The sequence below is a fragment of the Haemaphysalis longicornis genome, unplaced genomic scaffold, assembly GCF_048455015.1.
Source record: "Haemaphysalis longicornis isolate Haplotype H1 unplaced genomic scaffold, Haemaphysalis longicornis Haplotype H1 scaffold_1, whole genome shotgun sequence".
NCBI classification, from domain to species: domain Eukaryota; kingdom Metazoa; phylum Arthropoda; class Arachnida; order Ixodida; family Ixodidae; genus Haemaphysalis; species Haemaphysalis longicornis.
Window position 1 is genome coordinate 354,111,208 of NW_027526203.1, and position 11,957 is coordinate 354,123,164.

General features: G+C 48.3%; 1 long non-coding RNA gene across 1 annotated transcript; it reads right to left on the reverse strand.

The window, feature by feature from the left end:
• Positions 1-253: 253 nt before the first annotated feature.
• Positions 254-11,427, reverse strand: LOC144154910 (uncharacterized). The gene is made up of 2 exons (XR_013319471.1): positions 11,122-11,427; positions 254-579 (listed from the first exon to the last, which is right to left on the reverse strand). It is a non-coding gene; the product is annotated as an uncharacterized LOC144154910 (long non-coding RNA).
• Positions 11,428-11,957: the final 530 nt, after the last annotated feature.

Sequence of the window (11,957 nt, forward strand, 5' to 3'; positions counted from 1 at the left end):
TTTTCTTTGCTTTTTGTCTCCATGAATAAACCAACGTACTGTAGTTTGTATTATTTTGTACTTTTGGCTTCACAAGTAATTCTGAATTCTGAAAGGATACCACCGTCGTATCTGAAGGGATGACACCATCGAATTTCCGAAGCACTGTTCCCAGCAATCCCTCACGTACTGCGAGTCGTACTCCTCGCTGCACAAGCCATGTGAGGTCGCTCACTGCAGAGTTAACGATTTCTGAATATGAACGACGGCGCTGAACTGTTTAGTCCCGCCTCGACGAAGGCCGAAAGAGGACAGCCGACTTTTATTGATCACCGGAAAAGAACGGAGGACGTCGTAGTAGTCCACAGTATGCTGCCGTTTGCCCGTTGGATTGCCCGCACGAAACGTGGCGCCTGTGTCATCCTGCCTAAGCGCCATCCTGAAAGCCAAAGCAGAACCTTCCTCCACAGGCTCGGTTGCAGCACGACTGGCCGCGTTCCTCGCAGCGCAGATCTTGGCAGGTCACATTGCTCGGCGGCACTGTGCAGCCGCCTTCGGGGATTTGGAACAGCGGGCACACCCGTATCCGCGCGCCTTCACCTGTGCACGGGGAAAAGAAAGGTGGAGGTAAGCTCAAGGGCAAAACACGCTGCGGACTGGAAACGAATTAAGGGCGACAGAAATGGAGAGACTGAATCATTGTCGTCAACAAAGCGCAAAAGCGCTGCTTTTCCTGATTATCTGGAGACACGCACCATCTGAACCTGGTAATATCGCGCACGCTGAGGCATCGTGGTTTCAACAGTGACACTGGACGAAAGTGAAGAGCAAACAGGACCACAGCGCAGTGGTCCTGTACGCCTGTTCGTCGCTTTCGTCAACTGTGCTTTCTTGCGCACTTGAAACCAGTAATTCTAAGCACCAACTTGTCTAATATTTTTGATTACAACAAACCGCAATGCCTTGTTTGAAACTGACGAAATCTCTCGTTTAAATATTTTTCTGTTATCTTAAGTTGTAGAGCAAGTCAGATTGAACGAGGACTTCACAGCAGGGCTGGAGCATGGACAGAAGAGTTACGCGTTGGTCCAACTCATGGCTAAAAATGTATTCAGTCAATTCAGAGGTAGCGTAAATATAAAACTGCAGAAATTTTCGTACTCTACTACACTTCTTCCCCCGCCGGAGAAATGATGGAATTTCGATGTCGATCCACTCGTGTAAAGCTATAAGGTTATTTTGTTACAAACCATAAAAAAAAAAGACTGAAATACCATGCAGTAAGTGATAACTAAAGACAATACGGAGAAACACAGAAAATTATATCTTTTCGCGTTCATATTGATAAGAAGTTGAATTATCCGTATTTACAGCGTATAGAAGTACCTGCCTCTACCGATATCTGGCCTCTACTACACGGGTAGTAGAGGCCAGATATCGGTTGCTGACAAGGCTGGCTGGCTGGTTGGTTGGATATTTCCACAGGCAAAGCGCGACGAGATAATGGTCGCCTTCGCCCTTGTCATTTTACAGCGCGCCATTTTATAGCTGCGCTGCAACAGTATTATCCCACACAGAAGCTAAAAGGTGCGATTATCGCAGGTATTTCCCAGCACCAAGCTGCGAAGAATGCTTCTTTTAAATCGTGGGTGGACTGTTTTTTGTATCCATATCGAAACTGTCTCGCGTGCGTGCATGGTGCGTGGTGGACACTTTTAGCATATATCTGAAAAAGATGTGAGCTAATCCCCTCTGTGAATGTGACTAGCTGGAAGAGACCACTCTTTTGACGCGATAGTTGACCTCATCTTCATCTATTTGCGTTTTGTCCACGATATCTTCAAAGGTATGTGGGTTGAAGCAAAAATTGCCGCATACATGGGTAGAGCGGACTCTGCAGGACGTTAAGCCACACTTTCATTCTGATCTTTTGGACGCAAAAATCCCTGTATAGGCGCCCTGCACAGGGAAGAGGCCGCTGCGAGCACAGCACTTTGCCTGATAAAGCTGCCTGTAGCGCACGCTATAGGGCACCGATAATGGAGTGGCGATTTCTCAACCAGTTATTGCCCACTTTCTGCAGTGTGCCGTGCCAACGGTCTAAGAGGCTGACACTGAGAAACGGTGCATAGAAAGGCAGGCCGTGATGATTGCACATGTTCCTCCTCGCCATTTTTATGTGCAACCTGATTGGGCGGCTGCGAAAGAAGTGACTAACGTCTTGTCATGTGAACCACTTGAACTGTTCGATCGTCTCGGCTTTTGTTATTGTGACGTCTCCCTAGATGCCTTGGTTGTGTGTGCGCCCGTGGCTTGACTCGTGATAATCATGGCTCTTGGTATCTGGGGCAGGGCGCCGACACTTAAGTAAACTGAATGTTACGAATAGAGGCCGTGATGGGTGTAGCACCTTTCACAATAGAAATGACGCCCCGAACCACCAGGATACAGAAAATGACGCTGCTGCTTTCACGGCAAACATCAGAGCAACGAGCCTGTACGTAGGTTTTGCTAGCCGTATACACGCTTCAAGGGCAGATTGATTGCGATGTTTTCATCGATACTTCGTGGTAGAATGTGTACGGATTTTTGCACATACCATACTGGTACGTTGAGAAAACTGGCCACTTCCATGTGATAGGTGACTGACTTGTACCCCTACCCTTTGATAGTAGAGCCAATTTCTCACCAAGTAGGGAAATCCTGCACACAATTTAAACTTCATAACGTTCTTCCCAGGACAGGCCTCGGACAACACTTTTTTCAGAGTGTTCCACAATCGAGATACCCCTTGAAACGTTCTTGTACCACAGTCGATTCTACAACGAACAACTTATCCAAATCCTACATCAAGAAATTTCTTGCATTCGTACATTTTTGGGAGTATTCATTGCTCCGTATCTTGGTCGCTTGGCAGTGTTCTCTACTTTTCCGCGTACCTCGTTTTTCCACGACTGATGTTTGCGCTGGGCTTCTGACGTGCATTCATGTCCCGGTTTGGCCGAACTGGGCAGAGGAGCTCTTAATCATGAGCATGATATTGTTCCGTGCAACGGGCACGACGTCTTCACTTTCACGTCTCTGTTCTCTTCGATGTTCTTCGTATGCTCGCTGCTCTTCAGGAGTGCGCTCACTGCGTCTCCTACCAGCACAGCAATGCACACAAATGGTTGGTTGGTTGGATCCGGAACGAGAATGGCGCGTACCCACTCTGGGGGATTGGCCAAGTCTTATTGTGATTTCACTGCTAAAGAAGCTTAGTAATTAGTTTCAAACGAAGGGAAAATAGGGTACAGTGATGCTAACAATTTTGGAACCAAAAGAAATTCAATACTACTGTACTAACAGATATTTCAATAGACGATTAAGAATGGGTTGAAGCTATTGATTAACAAGGCAAGCGACCTGTTTCGGCAATAAATGAGTGAAGAGCGCGAAAAACATCCCCGTTGCACCGACCAAGCCCGACTGCCCCAAATGACAATAAATTAGGCACCGACAAGGCGAGACCCAGGCGCCGGAGGGGAGCCTCCAGGTAACGATTTCGGAGGGAAGAGAACCGCCGGCAAGACAACAGGAAGTGGTCAAGTGTCTCCTCTTGACAGAAGCTGCAGGTGGCCGATGGCGCTATGCGTGCACGGTGCAGATAAAAATTCAAATTAGGTGTTCGACATCGCAAGCAAGTCACAAATGCTTGGGGATGTACGACTTCTTCCTTCTCTTCTGCCTCTTGTTCCTCCGCAGCATCTACGGTCAGGACATGCTTACTGATCAGAAGATACCGCGAATAGAAGCGACATTGCCCACTGTTCAGCTACCTTGGAGGAAGGTTTTTAGAGGCGAAAACCTTTAAAAGCCTTTAGAGGCCATTCAGACAAAATACAAATTTGGTTCATTGAAAAGGCTGTTTTGCCCCCATAACAATGTCATAAATTTTAGTGCAAACTTAAAAAATCAAACGTCCCTTTTCTAAATGAAAACGTAAAAAAACGCGAAGCTTGATGGCAATCACGCAATGCACAACGACAAATGAGGCTGAGCTTCATCCAACGCACCTCATAAGTAAATCTATGTTTAATGCTGTTTCTATTTGTATAAACCTTGTTAATTTCATTTTTTAATTGTCTATAATCGAGACAAGAATTTTTCTAGTTTTTTATTCTTTGGAACTTTTTAAATAAAAAATTCACGCCATCTCCACGGAATGAATGATGATAAGTGGGGCGAAGCTCGAGAGGGGGAGATCATCGGTAACCGTAACTCTCCCGTGAAAGTTCGCCCATTACATCATTAAGAAAGACGTAAGACTGTGTGCGTACATTGTACAAATCAACTTTTATTTTCTTAGTCAATGCTCCCAGGCCCAGACCTGGTGAAAGACCCCGCGCCATCGAGGACTACCCCGCACCTCCACCACAATTTGTCACGTAGGATGGGACACAACGGTAAAGAAAGAACTTTTATTTAGGGCGAACTTGTGCCCGAACAAGACGAAAGGAAACGAGCAAAGGTCCTTCCGTCTCGTTCGATCTCCGAGAACGACTGCCTGCGTTCGTGGCGTGATCTCTTGCGTGATCTCCCCTTCGCGCCTCCGTTGGCGAACACAGACAAGCTCGCGCTCCCGGCGCCGAGTTTGCGCTGCCGGTTGCAGCCGGTTCTTGCGCGTGCAACGCTGCCCACTTTGCGACATCTCCGAAAGCATGCGGCATTCACGTACCACGAGACACAAGGGATGGACAGACCCATGACTTAAGGAGCTTCGCCCCTAAAAATTTTTTCGCTCACGAGCGCGTGCCCGCGTAACCCAACCGCCTGCACTTCGGTCGAACGAATCACCCGTGGCTTACACATAGGCCTGCGAACGTGAATTCAGGTCATCATCATCATCATCACCACCATCATCATCATAATCAGAGTTCCTTAAGGTCGGCTTTACTGTATGGCATTTAGCATATACACACATCGAACGTCGAAAAATAATCTGGATTTGCAGAGAAAGACACCACCGCGCGGCACAAGCGCAGACAGCGAAACAATCCGGCATGTGAGCTTAGTGATTCCCATTTATACAGATTTAAACCAAATAGTTTCGTAAGTTTGAGAATTGCGAGAAAGCTGACGGAACTTTTATAATCGCTATTTATGAGAACCAGTTGCTCCATTAGTCTTTTGTAATACCTGTTAAAATACAACCGAACTGGTATTCAGCAATTTAGAAAACGCAGTCCCATTTGTGACAAGCAGAGCGCAAAAGGTGGCGTTTCTCTAGCGGCCAGATGTCTGTAAGTGGTCTCTACATTTTGTTTTCCCGCGCTGAAAACCAACCAATTCCGTCGGGTCCGGGCTATCCGGGAGGTGCTGTCGAACAAGTTAATCAAGCCGTGTGAAGTATACCGCGCAATGGACGTGAAGCTGCGCCAAAACAGGCCCAACACCGTCGCTAAAGCAGATGACAAAGCTGACAGAAGGTTCCCGCCGACGCGCCCGCCGGGGTGAGCATGGAGAACGCTGGGTAATAGCGCTCTGTCGGCGCGCCATCTACACTGTGCTCCGTGAGTGAAAAGCGCCCTCTGCCTCCTCAGCCGCGTTGGGAGTTTATTGTCCCGCACGCCACGAAAGAACCGTTGGCTGGTAGAGGTAGAAAGCTGTGCTTTTAAAAAAACATTATTTATATTCGTATTTGCACACACTGGCATATGGTAGAAACCATTCACGTAATAAACGCGCTAATTCAGCGTTGTCATTAATCTTGAAAGTGTGACCATGCTGAAAACCATTTCAACGTTTATTGTGCCGAATCATTTTGTTACGTGGCGCCAGGACAAATGAGACAAAACTATGGTTGACGGTGAACGATGTATTTGCGAGGCGGCCATGACAGACGGATCAAAGCTACGAGCGACGCACTACTTCTTCGTCGGAGGCGCACGCCCTTGGCGCTGCTCGACACGTTCGCGTCTCCCCCTCGCCCCCCCTCCCCCCCTCCCCCCCCCCGCCCCCCCCGCTATCCGGGCCGCGTATTCCCAAACCATATCCCGTAGGGGCCCAGGCCGACCACACCCCCTAAGCAGGGGCGCAGCCAAAGAGGTTAAAAAAATTGCAATTTTTTAACCTCTTTGTACGCAGCACCGTGACGTCTCTACCTATATGTGCGCGACTTCATGCGAGGTGGATTTGTTCTTTTTTCCCCCTCCCCTCGTTTCGACTGCTTGGCAGGCGGCCGATGGTTTCGCTCCGTGGGCGGGGAAGCTGACGCACATGTGGTAGAAGCTAACCTTTTGTAACTGAGCCCCTGATCTCTCCGCGCTCTTCTTGCGCACCTGCAAGTTGACGCTGACCTCCGATCGTGTTCCTAAATAATCGCTCGACTCGGTGCTCGAAGTGCGCGCGCGCGGATGGACGCTTTCACGCGCATGTGGCAATTATACACGGTCCGGAAAGCAAACACCCTCATTGAAAGCTCATTCTACAGCACACAGAAGGGTATACAATTGAGTTGGGTGCTCTTTAACTATATACACACCTAAAACCCCAATTCGGTGCTGCAGGTAAGGATTACAAGAAAGGCAGCCAATTACCCATGACTACATTTACAAACTGCCATACTCTTGCGAAATATTACAGCTGCATGAGCTGCTACATTTTGGCACTTTCATAAGCACTATTACATTGAATTTCGTTAACATTAACTTCATTGCATTATTCTTTATCAGGAACAGTGCCACTAAGCAAAACATTGACATTTTGTTAACAGCAATGGAACAGGGGGGTAAAGCGAGCTCCGAGACCGTACGAATCGTGGGCGCTGACATGATACAATTCCCATGGTTGCCAGATCAATTGTATTCAGTTTTGTAAAAACTTGTTCGTTAATAATTTAACTAAAACAAAGAACTGAAGCAAAATAGTTACAAATAATTGCTTCAGTAATTAAAACTAGCTCTACAAAAAACTTTTAGTGTAATTAAGCTCTAATTAGCGAACAAAAAGTAAGTGCGTAGCTTAGTTTTGGTTTTGATTTTCTTTAAGTGTGCTAGGAAGTGGCGAGGCCCTTGCGCCTGAGTTGCGCAGTGTGTGTGTGTGTGTGTGTGTGTGTGTGTGTGTGTGTGTGTGTGTGTGTGTGTGTGTGTGTGTGTGTGTGTGTGTGTGTGTGTGTGTGTGTGTGTGTGTGTGTGTGTGTGTGTGTGTGTGTGTGTGTGTGTGTGTGTGTGTGTGTGTGTGTGTGTGTGTGTGTGTGTGTGTGTGTGTGTGTGTGTGTGTGTGTGTGTGTGTGTGTGTGTGTGTGTGTGTGTGTGTGTGTGTGTGTGTGTGTGTGTGTGTGTGTGTGTGTGTGTGTGTGTGTGTGTGTGTGTGTGTGTGTGTGTGTGTGTGTGTGTGTGTGTGTGTGTGTGTGTGTGTGTGTGTGTGTGTGTGTGTGTGTGTGTGTGTGTGTGTGTGTGTGTGTGTGTGTGTGTGTGTGTGTGTGTGTGTGTGTGTGTGTGTGTGTGTGTGTGTGTGTGTGTGTGTGTGTGTGTGTGTGTGTGTGTGTGTGTGTGTGTGTGTGTGTGTGTGTGTGTGTGTGTGTGTGTGTGTGTGTGTGTGTGTGTGTGTGTGTGTGTGTGTGTGTGTGTGTGTGTGTGTGTGTGTGTGTGTGTGTGTGTGTGTGTGTGTGTGTGTGTGTGTGTGTGTGTGTGTGTGTGTGTGTGTGTGTGTGTGTGTGTGTGTGTGTGTGTGTGTGTGTGTGTGTGTGTGTGTGTGTGTGTGTGTGTGTGTGTGTGTGTGTGTGTGTGTGTGTGTGTGTGTGTGTGTGTGTGTGTGTGTGTGTGTGTGTGTGTGTGTGTGTGTGTGTGTGTGTGTGTGTGTGTGTGTGTGTGTGTGTGTGTGTGTGTGTGTGTGTGTGTGTGTGTGTGTGTGTGTGTGTGTGTGTGTGTGTGTGTGTGTGTGTGTGTGTGTGTGTGTGTGTGTGTGTGTGTGTGTGTGTGTGTGTGTGTGTGTGTGTGTGTGTGTGTGTGTGTGTGTGCGTGCGCGTGCGTGCGTGCGTGCGCGCGCGCGCGTGCAGTATCCAGCTCAGATCTGCGTGCGTGCAAAACGCGGACAACTGGTACAACTCGTATGCACGCGGTGAGCAAGTGCCTCCCCGGGCGCTTGCGAGGCCGTCATTCGTTCCTATTGCGCCTGAACTGACGCCGGAACAGCGATTCCGATCTGACCTTGACTACCGCAAGTTCACTACAGGCTACGGAGTGGCAGCCAGCGATTGTTCCCGTTGGAAGAGAAATAAAAGGAACTTTTATAATCGTTCGGTCCCAACTGTTTTATTCATGGAACTTCTTGCAGCTCTCCGTGCTTCGAACTTTCGTGCAAACGTTCGTGAAGGTAGAACGAAAAAATAGGTAACGAAATGCGGTTTCTTTTTTAATCAATCACAATAAGTCAACAAGTCAATGTTCTCTCCTCGCGCGCTCTGTGCGGCAAATTACTGCCCATTCAATACTGCCCATTCCATTCAGTCCCGCAAGCTTTCCCTTTGAAGTGGTGGAAACCAGCTAGAACTTGACGAATACAGACGGAAAGGAAAAAGGGACACGCCGCTGACTGTATTTCGCATACTCCCTTGGCATGCATTCTGCCACTCCGTTGGCCTGCGATTAACCGCGGTCTTTCGTTCCTGTGCTTCAAAGGGCCTCAACTCACCGGCAATATCAGCGTTGGCTCATGCGATAACGTTTTTCTTTTGTGTGTCAATAAAGGTTTTACATTCAGCTACAAAGCCACAGTTCTTCACTTCACTTCCTTTGAAAAGCATTGAGCGACTCGCAAAATGTCACAGAATGGCAAGCAAAGGAGCACAGCGCAAAAATGCACGGAGATCATACGGAGATTCATTTTTCTGTGCGCGCAGTACGGTTCAGCTGACTCCTTGGCGTCCTCGCGCATGCGATCAGTCGCATTCGAGCTTGCGCGCAAGTGTTGTGTGAGCGTTGCCACATCTTGCTCAAATAGTCTCAGTACATATAAGTCACACGTACGCTAAACCGAAAACACGTCGGTTACCTACCAACAGGAGATAAACTACGCAATGCTGTCGACGCCGCCTACACAAACTCCGCCTGGCCAGCGTTCCGCCATGTTACAATTATTCCCGGCATGCTTCGCTAGCCGGACGCGGAAACGCCACAGTAGCACGTTGCCAGATTACAACCCATCGCTTTCGCCGTTTTTAGTAAGCAAAAGCTCAGCTGGCAACCTTCAAATCGTTGTATCATGTCTGCCGCTATGTGTCGTACGGTTCCAATGCATTGGCTCAGCGGCGCGCTTTCCCTCTAGAGTATATTATCTCTATGCAATGGAAGGTGTGAATCGTTCTTGCAAGGGTAATACATTGATAAGAAAGACACCAGCTCAAACGTACACGTTTTACACTCGGTCATGAATTCTGCATAATTTGCACTGCTGGTAATAACAATTTAGGGAAACAATATCGAACATATATACCAACCAAGGGCTAAGTAATAGTTGGATTGTACAGCAACTGAAGTACTCAAGGAGTTTGATAAATGTCTTCTGTACAGGGCTATTGACCACAGTCTCTTCACTGAAGCCACCAGGCCGAGTTTGATATCAGTAATCATGCGTGCTACCACTCACGCTGTTGACAATGTCGATTAGTTATTTTTAACAATTTGTGCTTCATGCACACAGAGATTTTGCTGCATAAGATACGTTATTTATAAATAGACAGCTCCAGCAGGATCCGAATGGCACTGACGCCCCCCCTGCAATCGGGAAGGCACACCAAATCGTTACCACTTAATTTGGCTCTGTCGATTATTCGACCGTAATCGCCACCAGCTTTTAACTCTAGGTCCCGCCCCTGCGACTGAACAGGAACATGTTAGTCGGGTCCGTGACGATCCCACCGCACTAGAAGCAATTACCGAGTACGCCCTTGAAAACAGACTCTACAAATTGGTGTAGCAGCCTGGCCGACTTCCCCGTTCGGTATACAATGTGAACTGTCTGCAGCGTGCACTGTTTTCAGTGTGAAGCGCACTGTCCACAGTGTGAACTGTACATTTAAGTGTGAACTGTGCGTTTTGCTGCCACTGACTGACTTTAATGTGTTCATTTTGCGATTAGGACCCCAAGACTGCAACTGTGTTGATTGTGCGAGTTGTGACCTTCCTTTTTCTCCTCATCCTTGCTCCCCCAGGGCCCCATGGCCTCTCATTTAATGCAGTGTTAGACTCACTCAGATACGTAATTCTTTTCGCTGGGACTAATGAGTAGTTTCCCGTGAGCTTGAAGTCACGGTAGTCGCAGCAGAGATAAAACTCAGTAAAAAAGTTATCTCCTTGGCGCACTATTTTTGCGATAGTGATCTCGGAGTCCAAATAGCGGCAAAAAATTGTCACTTTTAGAGATCCACTGATGGGTATAGATGAGCAGTTTGTGTCTGTTTCTTGCGACGCATTTTTAGCTACCACATATATATATTTCTGTAGTGTCTGGCCTTTTAATTCGAAAGCATTGTATCACAGCTCGTGCCTCAACTGTAAGCCACACACACGCAAAAAAGTATACAAATGTATAAACAAGAAATAGCAGGAATAAAAATATAAATAGTACAACACAAGTTGCCCGCGGAGCGAAACCATCGGCCGCCCGCAAAGCAGCCGAAACGAGGGGAGGGGAAAATAAGAAAAAATCCACCTCGCATGAAGTCGCGCACATATAGGTAGAGACGTCACGGTGCTGCGTCCAAGGAGGTTAAAAAATTGCAATTTTTTAACCTCATTGGTTGCGCCCCTGCTTAGGGGGTGTGGTCGGCCTGGGCCCCTACGGGATATGGTTTGGGAATACGCATCCGGGCCTCCACGACAGCGCTCTCCGTAACTGTAACAAAAGGCTATGTTTTACAGGGATACAAAGCTGAACTAGTTACATTTGAGTATTTCGGCATGGCGCATATTGCTCGGTGTTCCACAGGGTTTATCTATCAGTGAAGCGCTCAGAATCGGGCGAGTTGGTATGCAGGCGGGACTAGGAATAAAAAAGGCGGTGCGAGTGCTGAATCAGCGCTTGTCCGGTCTGCGCTGCGCTGTTATTATGAGCGTATAATTGAGTCCTCGTGAAAGAAAAGGAAGAGGGAGGTATACTTGCCAGTAGCCGCAGTTGACTTCTGGGCGCACAAAATTGCCACAAGTACCACCACGGCAACCACGCAGTGCTTGTTCATGGCGCAGCTGCAGCACTAAAGCGTTGTTCTCAAAATGGAAATAATCTCCTTACGGGAGCAGAGGATGAATGCGCACGACTCTGCTGGGCGACTTCTTATACCTTGCACCGTGCTTGAAGGATGGCGGAAAAATCCAGATGCAGCACATATCAGTGGAAGCAGCAGTGAAAAAAGAAAGATAGGAGCAGGAAACCCGAGAGTCATGCGGCGGACTGAAAGCGCGCGTGGCGCCCTTAACCCGTACGCAACAAAAACAAGAAGGGTGCGCACGGGGGGGGGGAGACAAGTTCGGAGCGCGGCGAAACCAAGCGAAGCCGCCGGCTTTTGCTTTTCCTCCATGCCTTTCCGGTAGAACGTCCGGTTTTCACCCACGTTGCAGAACTCCCTTCATAATCACGAGTCTGTTGGCTGCTGCCTAGCACGTGGCCGACGCAATCGTTCGAGCCGTTCAGCTGCGGCAGTCGTGTGATATCGGCCGCCCGCGGGCACTGAGCTTATCTGGAAACACCTCACTGGGCGCCGCCGACCTCAGTGCCCCGCCAGTGAGCTTACGCGGGGGTTTGTCCCAACGTTACTAGATTAGCTTTGGTTCGCCCCACGCACGTCATCCTCCCGTGATATCGCTGTCTGGGAGAGAAAGCTATGAAAGTCAAATCGTTTAACAGCACGCACGCGTGCGCGCACACAAAAACGCGAATGTGTCGTCTGTTAGGGGCTGACCTCACCTTGGGCTCTAGGTTACTCGCTTCAGTGGCTTCCA